General features: G+C 37.7%; 1 long non-coding RNA gene across 1 annotated transcript; it reads left to right on the top strand.

Moving 5' to 3' along the window:
• The first annotated feature begins 3,664 nt into the window (after window positions 1-3,664).
• LOC143112412 (uncharacterized) lies at window positions 3,665-5,778 on the top strand. The gene is made up of 2 exons (XR_012984736.1): window positions 3,665-3,728; window positions 5,114-5,778. It is a non-coding gene; the product is annotated as an uncharacterized LOC143112412 (long non-coding RNA).
• The last annotated feature ends 295 nt before the right edge of the window (window positions 5,779-6,073 follow it).

A 6,073-nucleotide genomic window follows, 5' to 3' on the forward strand; every position in this document is an offset into this window, starting at 1 on the left:
TACAGGCCAAAATACAGTTTTGCTAATTCAGCACACACTAGAGGTCAAAGGTCACCAAATTTCTTGAGTGTCCTCCTAATTGGGTGATGAGTCCATGTACTACGTTTTGATACATGCAAGGGTTGCTGAGATATGAGCTAACAATTTTGATTGGCTGTTACGGGTGAACGGTTGTAGATCTGAACACAATAAAGCGAAGTGATGCTTGGTCTGAAGATGTCATCATCTTCGAAGGATTTGACTTGGCAGGCTTGGTTCTACCAAGCATGAATCCTTGAGGCTCCTTGACTTTGAGAAACAGCCATTGCCTAATTTTAGTCTGAATATAAGATTTCAGAAATCTTACAACACAATGATTTGTTTTTTATGATAGTAAGTTTCATGGTAGGCAAGTTGTATGGTGATATGTATTATTTTTTTCTTCACTCTATTCACCTGTAATTTACCCTTCACATCAAATGTATTTTGTGTTGTGTGGACATTTTCTAAATCTCTTTTGGGCTTCATGGGCTAAAACATTTAGTATGTTCTAAAGAATAGCAGCCTAATGTAAAAGGTGGTGGTTTTATCCAGCTGGTAACTGAATTATTCATTTTCAGTCATTGCATTTAATCCATTGTGTGGATGGTGAATTTGGTTATATTCTGAATATTTTGATATCAGGGGGTGACAAATGAAGTTGAAAAAGTTTAGGGACTTTTATTTTGACGAGTAGGTCCTAACATCCAATAATTCGACTACGACCACGCACCATCTTTCTTTTCGCTGACTGGTGTCAAGAGGTAAAGACGTGCTTGAATGTGTCGAGAAAAGTTATTGATATGTCTGTATATTTGGCTTTGAGCCATTTATAACATAATAAACACACAGAAATACGAAGATATGAAACTATGTTTAGCGGATGTACATCTGGAGAGTTAGTTTAGATTTGTTAACGTATTTGTGTCACTCTATGAACGATAAACTCTACAGTTAGACAGTCAGGAAAGGTAGCAGCTAACGTTAGCGATTGTGGAAGTGTGGATTCGTAACGTTAATACTTTAAAATGTTATTATCAGATTTAAGCAGGCAGTGTGTTGAGAACAGGCCGTTATCTCATGAAATATGTTGTATCGGCGAATTAAGGTTACTTTATAGGCTAACGCTGGCACGATGCTTCACGCCATGATGATTGAGGCTAACTTTGTCACATGTGTTTGCACGTGTTTGTGAAGGCAGGCAAGCATGTGCAATTCTTAGCAAATAAGTAATTTAAGTAATGATAAACAGGATGTAATGTTGGCCTAGTTTAAATTGGTCTGATTTGGCAGCGTGCATTTAAACGTCAGGGTGGAATGTGAGGTTAAAATCGTGGATGAATGTAATGTTAGGTTATGGCTAATTGAACTATGAGGGCACAAGCTCACATAAGGCGACAAACAATTGTGTTGTAACGTTACATGACTGGTCTAAATTATTAATTTATGTTGGCTATATAGGTGGTAGACGGCCAAACAGTAGCCTATTTCGGACTGTTTTGGATTACCTAATCTCAAATGGGTTCATATACTGTACCAATTACTTCATAAATTAACCGTAACCTTAATTTGACAATTGTTTTATAAAATTCATAAGCCTGACCTTTTTTGTATGACCACCAATTCCTGCTATGAGATGTCTTGGTTTGGTTCAGATCATGTTTTTTGATATGGGAATAGATTTCACTGGGGATAGGAATTATATTTGTAAATGTAAATTGTGAATGCATAATATACAGATTTTTCCCTGGCTCAATACAAATAGAATGTCTACTTCTAGAATGTGGCAATGTCAAGAGGTTCTAGCTTTTATGTAGCTAATTTGCAGGTTTTACACCAAAATCCTTTTCTGTAAATTGGGAGTGTATTGGTAGATTAAGAATGACTACAAGTTCAAAGTACAAATTGTAAATGCTAAGTATGTATCTTTAATAATCTATATTTTTGTTTTAAACTGTTTTCCAGAATCTGGATATTTGAGTGAAGTTTTATAGTAAAGGTAAGCATGAAATGTTTCAAAGCTTTTTTCACATACCTTCACATAAACAGTACAACTTGAAGGGGAATTAAAAAAATTGTTTGCTGCACTGACTGCAAAACAGTAATACTAGTAATAAATGTCATGTTGATATTTGGAATATTTATAATTGTGTACAACTCTGAGGTGCCTTACAGTCCTGGATTAAAAAAAAAATCCTAGTATACTGCTCTGCTTTATTCAGAATAGTTCTGATGGCCTCAGAGTATAAAGTCATGAGAATCACTGCAGGGACTCCAGCTGTAGTTTTAAGTAGTTTTCAGTGGTGATGTGTGCCATTACTTGTGTTATGGATGAATGTGGTGTGTCATGCATATGAAAGCAAGCAAGTAGGATTTAAGAGTTGTAGAGGGAAACATTAAGTTAACCCTAACCTTAGTTTAGTAGTGATTCCTATGCCGGGGTCTTGGTTGAAGTGGGTTGCTTGTAGTTTTATTCCTGTCTCATATGCCTTTTGCTGTAGGTCAACAAAGTGTATGCCTCATTAGGGTATAGCTGTATCATACGTTTCATGGTACTCATGATGCGTAGGCCTAATGGTATAACAATCCTGATGTCAAATTTGTTTCACCCTTTGTGTCAGTGCATGCAAGTGTCAGGTAAATGTACAAATATAGGGGGCTGTATGAATTGAAGGTTAATAATTGCTTTAAAGCTACAGACCACCCCTTTTTTATTAATTCAGTGTGGTCGACCCTTGCATATGCAATTAAAGAAACCAGATTGTAGGTTGTGAAAACAAGCAGTATTGTTGTAATTAAATGTACAGTATCCACATTATAATATAATGTTCCTTATCAATGATTTTGGTGTTATGTCAAGGTATACTGCTTTGTTTAGATACTGTAGCACACTGTTTAAGGATGCAGGCTAAAATGTTGCTTTTAGCCACCAGTATCCAATGTTTCGATTTAGGAGCAGCACCATCTTATCAAAACAGATAGGCGAAATAGACTAACAATCAAATAAATAAATGAAACAACAAATGTTTTGTTTGTTTGGTTTAGGATATTGATTAACAAATATTATATATGATGTGTGTTGAGATAGCAAAAATTACAGTACTTTTACTGAAACCCTACTTGCGCTATAGCACAACTTGATGGGCAGCCTAATTTGACACAACACTGGCTCTTTGGCATTGCCATCAGGGTGTCAGCGACAGTTCAAGGCTGTGTGAGTTGACTGTAATTTGCACGTGTGACCTAGTTGGCAGTGATTCGACACCTTGTTTTTCAATTATTGAAAATGTTTCAACATCTGGTCAGGGTTTGCAGACTATATAAACACTAATCATTGTGTGCGTGAATGTGTGTGATTTTATTGGGCTAGTTGTTGAAAACATCTGAAATACTAGACTCGACTAGAGTTATTAGTCTCAAAGTATTTTTTGATTTGAGTATGCTTTGCTCATGCTTTTAAGTGTTGTATAGTTTCACTTTTGAATGTAAAGAAGTTAAAGAATATTTATGATGTAAATATGTACATGGTTGTTGCCTGTTTGTCAGAACTGATGAAATTAGTACAGTGTAACATATGACATGTTTAAGGAAATGTAGCATGTCAGACTTGCCTGTTTCTGATGTGTGTTCTATGTGTTTTGCAGATGCCGCGTCCAAGCAAGCGCTCCAGGGCAGGCAAAAAAATACAGGCTGATTTAAGGTCCACTAAGGTCAGGCTGAGGAACTTTTCATTCTGTCCTGATGTATTATGATTGTGTGTATAATAGAAAACATGTCATTTTGAACACCGTTTAAATGTTGCTTCCAGTTAGCAATTGCAGTAGTTTTTACATTTGCTTGAATGTTTAAGGGAAGGCAGGTAGGCTGTGTGCAACTATGTATGTAGATGTTCTGATACACATACATATGCTGGTGTTTTATCCTCAAAGTTTTTGAGATGGTACAGTACAGATTATATGATGTTTCAGCTTTCTGCTTTATATTAGTGATTTAGTGGAATATTAGTGGTTTGATATCTGCATCATATGAATGTTGAATAACAATTCTCTAGTAAATGTACAGAGTCAGGTAGTGGAGTACAAGTCTGAGTTCATTGTCAATAGGATCATAATTGTATATTAAATCTTTTTAGTATGATGGATGAGTTCAGGTTCATGTAAGTGCCGTATCAAAAATGTGTGATCATGTATGGGTTGTTTTATAGCGTAGATGGATTATTTTATGAGAGAGAGAGATTATTCAACACTGATATGGTCAGATACTGCTTGGTCATGGTCAGTGGTAGGAGGATCTTTGTTGGCTGTCCAGTTCCTCACAGATGATTAGAAAAGTCTGGCCTCACCTCAAAATCGATGTAGTGGTTGTTACCAGAATAGGCATTGTACTTGATGTGATGGCTCTTATACCATAAGCACTTGCGTTACAGTAATCTTGATGCAGAGAAGGGCAGCTGTGTTAGGAATGGACTCAGGATGGTGCACTGTTTGTAATGCTTTACACTTAGATGGTGTCATGACTGTTATTGGCACGCAAACAGTAGAAATGTTTTCTATAGCCAAGTTGTCCAACTTTGATTGGTGAATGGAAAAAGGGTGATTTATTAGCTCTATAAATTGAACTTTTGTAGAGGCATACTGTATAAATGTGAGCTATGGTTCTTTCTAAACATACTACTACTACTACTACTACTACTGTCAGTTCTAGTTGGCCTCCCTGCATGTGTGGTAAAACCTTTGGAGATTATCCAGAATGCAGCAGCAGCATGTCTGATATTTTCTCAGCCTAAGAGGACAGATGCTTCTTGTGGTCTGCATTGGCTTCCTATTGCAGCCAGAATTAAATTCAAAACCCTGACATTGGCATATATGGCTTTTACTGGATCAGCTCCATCCAGTCATTATAATTTTACATGAATTAGTGTAATTATATGTTTGGATGAAAGTGTCTGCCAAATACCATAACAAATGTGAATGACTGCATGTTTTCATAGAAGTGGAAAGACATTGTCAATTACGCTGGGTTTTTGTTGCAACAGTTGAATGGTCAAACAACCATGGTATCATTACATGTGACTGACTAATGTGTTTTGTTGTAGATGCCGGCTGATGTCGCTGAGCCAGGACAGACTACAGTGGACCGAGATACCGAGGTTTTGCCACCGCTACCTCGTAAAAATAAAGCAAGGGCCGAGGTTTTGCCAGCGCTACCTCGTAAAAAAAAGGCCAGTGCTCCGCAGTCTTCGGACGCCAACTTTGCTCCCGTACTGTTCACGTATTGCTCACGTACTGCTCAAACTCAGCCAAACTCTGCTCAAACTCAGCCAAACTCTGCTGAAACTCTGCTCAAACTCAGCCAAACTGCTGACTCTCTGAATATGTGCCATGACTCTGCAAACCCACTGTCAAATACTTTGACTTCTAATGCTACTAATGATTGCTTGATTGAATCTGTTGACTTCCCAGAGAGATCTGTGCTGATGGGGTCCTTTCATCAAGGCGATTCACGGTTTGGAAATGTGCGCAACAAGCAGTGTGGTGCCATCAGTTTGACTGCTGTTTTGAAGTCCAAGATGAAGAACGTGTGGAGTTGGGGAACTCGAGATATTGATGATGTTTTGATTAAGGGAACTGTTCTTTACAGGTCAATGAGTGCACAGGGTAAAATAAGAGACCAAGGAAGGGGTTACATTGCTGTGTCTGAATTGCCTAGACAATATGAAGTGTGGAATTGTGATTTCTCAATAAACTTTGCTGATTCTTACACTGGATTTATTCAGGTTGATGACTATGACAATGCTTTACGTGATGTTGCCATGCCTTTTGATGTAGCACTTCAGCGGGCGCTGTTTAGCAATGATGCTTGTTTGTTAACCATTTGTGCTAACACATGTGCTGTAGTGAATGCAGGAGCAAGGTTTGCGTTTGTTGATTCACACGCTAACAGATACGTCAACCAGAAAGGTGAGAGGACAAGTTGTGTTGCATACTTCAGCTCTATACACTCCCTGGTCACATTTGTTTATGACTTTGCAAGATCTTTTGGCATAAGTACACCA

This window comes from Alosa pseudoharengus, unplaced genomic scaffold (genome assembly GCF_046254945.1).
Source record: "Alosa pseudoharengus isolate Yale_2024_CS ecotype anadromous, Long Island Sound unplaced genomic scaffold, YU_APseudo_1.1 YU_APseudo_1.1_scf_8, whole genome shotgun sequence".
Taxonomy (NCBI): domain Eukaryota; kingdom Metazoa; phylum Chordata; class Actinopteri; order Clupeiformes; family Clupeidae; genus Alosa; species Alosa pseudoharengus.